Source organism: Prinia subflava, chromosome 3 (assembly GCF_021018805.1).
Source record: "Prinia subflava isolate CZ2003 ecotype Zambia chromosome 3, Cam_Psub_1.2, whole genome shotgun sequence".
NCBI lineage: Eukaryota > Metazoa > Chordata > Aves > Passeriformes > Cisticolidae > Prinia > Prinia subflava.
Genome location: NC_086249.1, coordinates 56,514,862 through 56,523,258, shown reverse-complemented (window position 1 = coordinate 56,523,258; position 8,397 = coordinate 56,514,862). Strand labels below are relative to the sequence as shown.

The window sequence follows — 8,397 nt, the reverse complement described above, 5'->3', positions numbered from 1 at the left end:
CTTTATCTATGAACTCACATTTCATCCTAATCCTTCAAAGATTTTACCCAACTAGCTAGTAGCTAAATCTTTTTGTTCCTTTTGTGCCTCATGCTCTATTTGTTTTAACTGACTGATGTCATGTTCTACATCTGCAGTTACATTTGGGATGTGGATGCAGCAATGGTCAATTTGTCTCTTTAAATATCTACACACTCCGTGTTCTTTCAAAAGTAACATATCTAAAGCCAAACGATTTTGCAGGGTCATTTTGGTGGTGGCCTGTAATTGCACATTGAGTTCCCTAAATCCCTCTCGTGTGATTCTTGCTAATCTGTCTACTTGACCTGTGAGTCTATATAACATTTCTCTATTTCGATAATTTGCAATGGGACTAAACAAGGATTCTAGGGCCCACTCAATCTTTACTCTACTAGAGGGTTCTTTCTAAGTGTCATCTGGGTTCTTGTCTTCTGAGACGTCTCGCTTTGCTTTTATTTGCAAGGCTTCACTGCTCCTGTTAAATGGGGATTTCTTCTAAATTGGACATAAAGTGGGAAGGCCCAAGGTGATTTCTCTTACCTCCCCGTCCATAGGCAAGTGTGTTGTCCATGTGCCATCACTCATTGCCCATACAAATGGTCCTGGACTTCGAATTGTACTCCTGCTACATCCTACTATAATCTTAGAATCTATTTTGCTTTGTTTGTGTTTAATTTTCCTGCAGGCACAACCAATTCGTAAGGCTATTGCCAATGGTGACCACTGTTTTATTTCTAGATTGTCAGAGGTGCAATCATAAATTTTCTTACATACCCACCAACTTACCTTATTTGCCTCTTTCTGACTGCTAGTATCAGTATTTGTCACTGTGGGATCTGTCTCATTTTCAGAGCCTTTCCATTTAATGCACCAGGGTGTGCTTTCCATATATTGGAATTTCTGGAGGATGCTCACAGACCATGCACTGTCTCAAGGTTCTAGTCCTTTCTAATCTTTCTCTTTACATTTTCACACTACAACACTTTCTGTAGCGTTGTCTCTGATCTTTTGATAGCGTAGAAACTAACATTGCCATTTTGCAAGGTCTTGGTCTTTAACCCACCACTCTATGATTTGTCCTAATTTGCTATTATTAAGAATGCACTCTGACTTTCTCATGGGTTGCATATAGGAATCTTCTGTTATCTTCCAGTATTTTCTGACCACTACCCTTGACTCTGGTACTTGTTTACAGTTAATTGTTTTGTTCTCTCTTATTTTAGGTAATTTTGACGTTATTATTCTCCAGCTTACTGGGTCCCCTGCTGCCTTTGGTATTGGCAGGCAGGCCGTTATTCTGCTGGTATTATGCATTTTGGCAAAGTCTCTGACCAATCCAATCATTACATTCTCAGCCCGAATTTCATTAGAAATTTCTATTACTTGTGTTTTTGCCTGTATCTCTCTCTTCATTCTAGAATGAAGAGTTGTTAGTTGACCCTTCTGTATCCCATATCCCAAAGTAACAGCAATCCCTACTGGTGACATTAGTATCTATGAAATTAACATTACCCACAGGAAGAGCATGAGCACAGTTACCAATACCATTTGAACAGTTACAGACGTTTCAGCCTCAGCTTTGTTGGTCCAAAAGTTTTTACAGCCCACGACTGGACTCCACGAGGGACCTTCTTCACACGCGTGTAGTGTATCCAGGGTTCCACTCCAGCTACTTTGACTGCTGTAAAGGTGGTTAGCAGTACCTGATGGGGACCAGTCCACTTCTCTTTTAGTGGTTCTTCATTCCAGGTTTTGATGTATACCTCATCTCCTGGTTCGATATTGTGGACTGGATTCTCCAGGGCCAGTGGTCTGTTCCACACGAGAACACTTCGGAGCTGAGCTAGAGTTTTCCCGAGGGACAGAACATAATTATACACATCTTGTTTCCCTGTGACATGAACATTTGGATTGGGGTTAGGAGATTCATATGGTTTCCCATACAATATTTCATAAGGACTAACTGACATCTCACTCCTAGGCTTTATCCGAACCTTCAGCAATGCGATCGGCAAAGCCTGTGGCCACTGCAGTTTGGCTTCCTGGCATATTTTACTGATCTGCCTCTTCAGTGTCTGGTTCATTCTTTCTACTTGCCCACTTGACTGGGGTCTCCACGGTGTGTGGAGGTCCCAAGATATTCCCAATAACTTGCTTACCTCTCGTACTACTGTGGCTATGAAGTGTGGGCCTCTGTCTGATGATATCCCTAGGGGCACTCCAAACCTGGGAATGATCTCCTGTAATAACTACTTAACTGTTTCTTTTGCTTGGTTTGTGCGACAGGGAAGGGCTTCTGGCCATCTAGAAAACGTGTCAACCTCTACTAACAGGTATTTGTATCCCCGAGTTTTTGGCAGTTCTGCAAAATCTACTTGCCAATAGTCTCCTGGTTCTATTCCTATCCGAATTCTGCCTAACTGTGCCTGTCGTCTAGCTACGGGATTGTTTTTCAGACAGATTTCACATTTAGACATTACTGACTTGGCCATTGTTTGCATCCGTACTGAGATTAGGTATTGTCTTAGCTACTTTACCAACGCCTCTGCACCCTAGTGACACTCATTATGTTTTACCTGTAAAATTTCTCTCATTACCAAAGGAGGTACCACTATTTGTCCTTGTGCGGTTACATACCACCCTTCTGCGTTCTTCTGTGCCTTCAGCAGTTGTGCTAGTCTGTCATCTTCGATTGTATAGTTTGGCTTCGGAGGCAAATTAAATTGAGAGATATTAAGTCTTGATGGTATCAACGCCATTGTTTTCTGCACCTCTCGCGCTACCTGACGGGCTGCCTAATCTGCTTTTCGATTTCTTTCACAAATTTTGGAGTTGCCTGATTGATGTGCCTTGCAGTGCATGATTGCTACTTGTTCAGGTTTTTGTACTGCATTTATCAATTGTAGGACTGCATCTTGATGTTTAATATTTGTCCCTTGGGAGGACAGCAGTCCTCTTTCTTTCCATAAAGCTCCGTGCACATGCACTACTCCAAAGGCATATTTGGAATCAGTCCAAATATTCACTGTCTTCCCTTCACTCAGCTCGAGTGCTCTGGTTAATGCGATTAGTTCTGCCCTTTGTGCAGACGTGTTAGGTGGTAGTGATTTTGCCTCTATTACTACATCAGTTGTAGTTACTGCATATCCCGCATATCTGGCTCCGTTCTCCATGAAGCTGCTTCTATCTGTAAAGAGTTCCCACTCTGGTTGCTCTAGGGGGACATCTTTCAGATCTGTTCTTGCTGAATAAGTGTGCTCGATGACTTCTAGACAGTCATGCTCTAATGGACCTTCCTCAGCTGTGGCACCTAGAAATAGAGCTGGATTCAAGAGGTTAGTTGTTTTTAGTGCAACATCATCCTGCTCAGCCAGGGTTACCTGAAACTTCATCATCCGGCTTGGAGAGAGCTAATGGCCCCCTTTTTGTTCCAGGACTGTAGTTACCATGTGTGGCACATAGACATCTATGTGTCTTCTCATTGTGAGCTTCCTGGCTTCCTGTATCAGCAGCACGGTAGCTGCCACTGCCCGCAGACATGAAGGCCATCCGGCACTTACGTTGTCGAGTTGTTTGGAAAAGTAACCCACCGGCCTTTTCTAGCTTCCCAGTCGTTGGGTCAGGACTTCCAGTGCCAGTCGCTGCCTTTCATGCACGTACAGCTGAAAGTCTTTAGACAGATCAGGTAACCCCAAAGCAGGAGCAGTTGTCAGTGCTTCCTTTAATTTCTGGAAGGCCTCTTTCTGTGGTTTGCCCCAGGTGAACGGCTGCGTCTTCTGAGCCTCATACAAGGGTTTTGCGATCAGTCCATAGTCCATGATCCACAGGCGACACTACCTTGTCATTCCGAGGAAGATCCGCAGCTCGTGTAGATTCTGGGGCTCTGGAATAGCACAGATAGCTTGAATACGATTAGTACCCAGTTTTCTCTGCCCTTGTGAGATTTCACATCCCAGGTAAATCACAGTCTGTTGGGCAATTTGTGCTTTTTCTCTGGATACCTTATACCCTCCCATTCCTAATGAATTTAAGATCTCAATGGTTACCTTTATGCAGGTCATTTCTTCCTCTGTTGCAATCAAAATGTCATCTACATACTGGAGTAATAAATATTGGTCTCTTGGTACTTGCCCTTCTCTGGTCCAGATTTCTAGTTCTTTTGCCAGTTGACTTCCAAAGAGAGTGGGCGACCCCTTGTACCCCATCGGTAATCGAGTCCAGGTGAGCTGAGTTTTTCTTCCACTTTCTGGATGTTCCCACTCAAAGGCAAATAGTTTCCTACTTTCTTGGTCAAGGGGTATACAGAAGAAAGCATCTTTTAAGTCAATTACAGTAAACCATTTATATATCTCTTTTACGGATGCTAACAATGTATAGGGATTGGCAACTACTGGATGAATGTCTTTTGTTATCTCATTTATACCTCTTAAATCTTGTACAAGTCTATACTCACCATTGGGTTTCTTCACTGGGAAAATTGGGGTGTTATATTCCGATTTACATTTTTCTAGAATTTGATATTTTAAAAATTTATCAATGGTCTTTGCTATTCTCTGTCGTGCTTCTGGTTTTATAGGGTATTGTTTGATTCGTACAGCTTTTGCTCCTTCTTTTAACTCTACATGTACCGGTTGTGCCAATTTAGATTTTCCAGGTACATCTGTTTCCCAGACAGAGGGAATTACTGCATCTTCTACTTCTTTAGGAATATTAGAAATTGGTTTTTCTTTTATTATCAAAATCTTTCCTGTCTTAGACTCCGGAATTTTCATTACGAGTTCACCATTCTCAAAAGTAATTACTGCCTCTAGTGCTGCCAGTAGATCGCGCCCTAAGAGCGGAGTTGGGCAGTCTGGCATGTATAAGAATTCATGGGTCAAGATCTTATCTTCAAAGCTCAATTCTAGGGGTTGCAAGAATGGCCGTACCTCCTCCTTCCCTGTGGCTCCAATGACTGCTGCTGACTTGTTCTCGATTTGCCTCTCAAGATAATTTAGTACAGAATGTGTGGCCCCCGTGTCAATGAGAAAATCTACGTCTTTTTCTTTTAAATGCAAAGTCACCATGGGCTCTCTTGATCCTGGCTCCCTCTCATGTAAAACCATGACCCTGGCTATACCATCCAGCTGATGCTCACCACTTTGATTAAACATACTGTCTAACTGAGGCTGACCATTCTGGCTAAACCGGTTTGGACACTCCCTTTTCTAGTGTCCCTCCATCTGACAATATGCACACTGATTCAGACCTAATCTACCATGACTAGAACCTCTGCCAAAGCCACCTCTATTAACGCCACGACTACTTCTACCATGTCTCCGCCCCTGTCTCTGTAAGACTGCCAAAAGGCTTTGCCCCTGTTTCTTGATAATTTCTTTGTCCCTGTTATTATAAACTTTCCAGGCAACTTCTAGGAGCTTATCTAAGTTTCTTAACTCTTCACCTTCCAGTTTCTGTAGCTTTTTCCTAATATCTTCCTGTGCCTGACCCAGAAAAATAAAGGCAAGCTGAGTCCTTCCTTGCTCACTGTCTACTTGAAGATCAGTATATCTTCTAGCTGCTTCTTTAAGTCTTTCTAGAAAGGCAGTGGGAGATTCTTTCTTTTCCTGTCGAATTTCATACAACTTAGACCAGTTCATACTCTTAGGTATTGCCTGTTGAACACCAACTGAAATCCACTCCTGATATCTCTTTAGCCTTAACATATCCACTCCAGAGGGGTCATTAGCATCCCACTCTGGGTCTGCAGTGGGAAAATTATAATCTAGTGTCCCTGTCACCAAACCATTTCGTATGTCTTCTCTAGCTCTTTCTCTCGCTGCTCGAAGAACCATATCTCTCTCTGTCTCATCCATCAGAGTGTCTAATATGACATGAATATCTTCCCAATCAGGGTTCTGAGTTTTCATTATCATCTTAACCACACGAGCTACCTTATCTGGGTTTTCTCTATACGTTCCGGCTGATTGTTTCCATATAACTAAATCAGCAGGTGAAAAGGGTACCTTTACAAAGACGGGTCCATTAGTTCCCACCCCTTGCCTTAGTGGTGCAATAATCGTTCTCTTTTGTTTGCCTGATTTTAATATACCCTTTCCTGCCTGAGGCCACTCCAGGGCCAGTTTTCCTCGTGTTCGGTGAGCTACTGGGGCGTCTAGTTCATCTGCTTCACTGTCACTACTTTCCATTCTATCTGTCTTCTTCACATTCCCCCTTTGCTTCTGCCTCACAATCACATCCTGGACAGGTGAATCGGGGAGGGGAGGATACAGGGGGGGCAGACGGGCCAGAAGCTGGTGAAGGAGGTGTAGGTGGGAGCGGAGGGTACCCTTGAGCTGGTGTTAGAGGTGGGATAAATCTTTCAGCGGGTGTGGGCGGGGGAGCAGGATAGCTTTGAGCAGGTGTATGTGGAGAAGGGGGGGTTCTCTGAGCCAGCGGAGGAGGGACCGGCACCTGGGCAGGCAGAGCAAGCGGAGGAGCGGCTGGCACAGGCAGAGGAGGATAATTACCTTCAGCAGACAAAGGTGGGGGTGAAACATATTGTGCTGGCGCGAGCGAGGGGTGTGTAAGAGAATCAGGTGGGGTCAGGGTGAGCGGGGTAGAACTTGGTGTTGAGGGGGCCGTGGTGGTTTTAGGAGCTATGGGAGATACCAATAATTCCGATTCTAGTTCATCTCTTTTTCCCCCTAAAATTTCACTTAAAACTGCATGTTCTATACAATGCTTATTTTGGACGCAAGCTAGACACTTATTATTCTCAAGCTTCATTGCTTTCATTTTGTCAAGCCACAAAACCGGTTTCTCAAGCAAGCACAGAAATAAGTCAATATATGGTAATTGTTCTACCCTTCCATCTTGTGTACAAAGCAATCTAAGTTGCATAATAACCTTCACATCAAAAGACCCGTTTTTCGGCCACCTCTGATTTTCAGGCAAAGCGTATTTTGGCCAGTGAACATTACAATATTCAATCAACTTATCTTTTCGTAATTCCTGACCGAAGTTCCCCTCTTTCCAATGTGCCAACAAACAACCCAACGGAGAAGAACTTGGTATAGAGGCATTATTGCTGCCCAGAACCTCTTTTAACCCTTTTAGTTTCTCCATATTACAGATACATAAAAACCACAGATGCCGAACCTGCAACGCTTTCGCGATGTCTGACGGACGGCTGCCTAGGCAATACCACCAGGAATTCCTTTTGCCCAACCAAGCGTAGCTTTCGCTGCGTCTTAATGGCAGGCCCCCAGACCAGAGAATAAAGAACCTTACCTCTCACCAGGGGTCGTTGTGAGCGGCGAGGGTCGCGGCTCCGATGGGCTCCCCGAGAAATCACCCGGTGCCGGCTGGAGCGTGATCGGGTCGCGGGGTCCTGGCTGCGCCCACAAGGTCCCGTCCTGGGTCGCCAAAAATGTTAGCGTAGGAAAACATATAACTACACAGAGGCGATCATATGCGGTTCTTTATTCCAGCGCGCGGGACACCGGGGTGATAATACACCCAAATCTGATGTCCAAAGCATACAGAGTCGATTCGTGATTTTTATAGTTTAAATTATACACATGTTAACTAACCCCCACCCCTAGATACTGATTATCCTATTCCTTAGTTACTATCTTAAATCATACCTACGCTTCTACCCTGATCCACACTTGATTTGGTTAAAACAATAGCATGGAGCTGTTGACGCTTGTTCCCAGCTAGCTGCGTAAGTTCCAGTTGTACGTTCTCTACTTTCCTCCCCCTATACATTACTCAATCTAGAAATTATATTTTTTAACCCTCCACCAACAAGAGCACTGGACATGGAAAAGAGGATGTCACCACGGCAACTTCTCCGGATGGTGCCACGGGTGACATGGAAACACATAAAGGGGTAGACCCGTGTTTTCTGAGGAGCAGTCTGTGGTGCGAGAGAGGCTTCTCTCTCCCTTGCTGAATTGAAGATTAGTTTCCTGAGTGGTGATTGTTTGATTTGAAACCCAAGGTTTTGGGCTATGGAGGGTAACGTGTAGGGGGTGGAAATTGGGGGAGGAGAAGAAATGTTCTGGGAAGTTTTCATTTCTGTTTTTGTGTGTGTTTAGAGTTTCCCTTTCTGTTTCTGTTCTTATGTAATGTAATAAAGTTTTGTTCTCTGTTTTCAAGTTTTAGGCCTGCTCTGCTCTGTTCTTGACCACATCTCACAGTAGCTCATTAGGAAAAGCATACACTCATGGGTGCATTAACATCTAGCCAGTGTTAACCCATGACAATAGTCCTTTAAGAATAAGCTACAAATCAATAAGAACTTCCACTCTGTGGTTGCTTTATTATAGTGTCTCAGGAAGGTGTAACTAGGAAACCAAACCTACCACTTGAAGTTAGCTTCTCTGGGAA

At 43.9% G+C, this 8,397-nt stretch overlaps 1 long non-coding RNA gene across 2 annotated transcripts; it reads right to left on the bottom strand.

Annotated features, from left to right (window-relative positions):
• Positions 1-442: 442 nt before the first annotated feature.
• On the bottom strand, positions 443-8,088 carry LOC134547983 (uncharacterized). 2 transcript variants are annotated; one of them, XR_010079666.1, is made up of 2 exons: positions 7,294-8,088; positions 443-1,912 (listed from the first exon to the last, which is right to left on the bottom strand). It is a non-coding gene; the product is annotated as an uncharacterized LOC134547983 (long non-coding RNA). The 2 variants fall into 2 exon arrangements; XR_010079665.1 differs by having other exon boundaries at positions 443-1,864.
• Between the last annotated feature and the right edge of the window lie 309 nt (positions 8,089-8,397).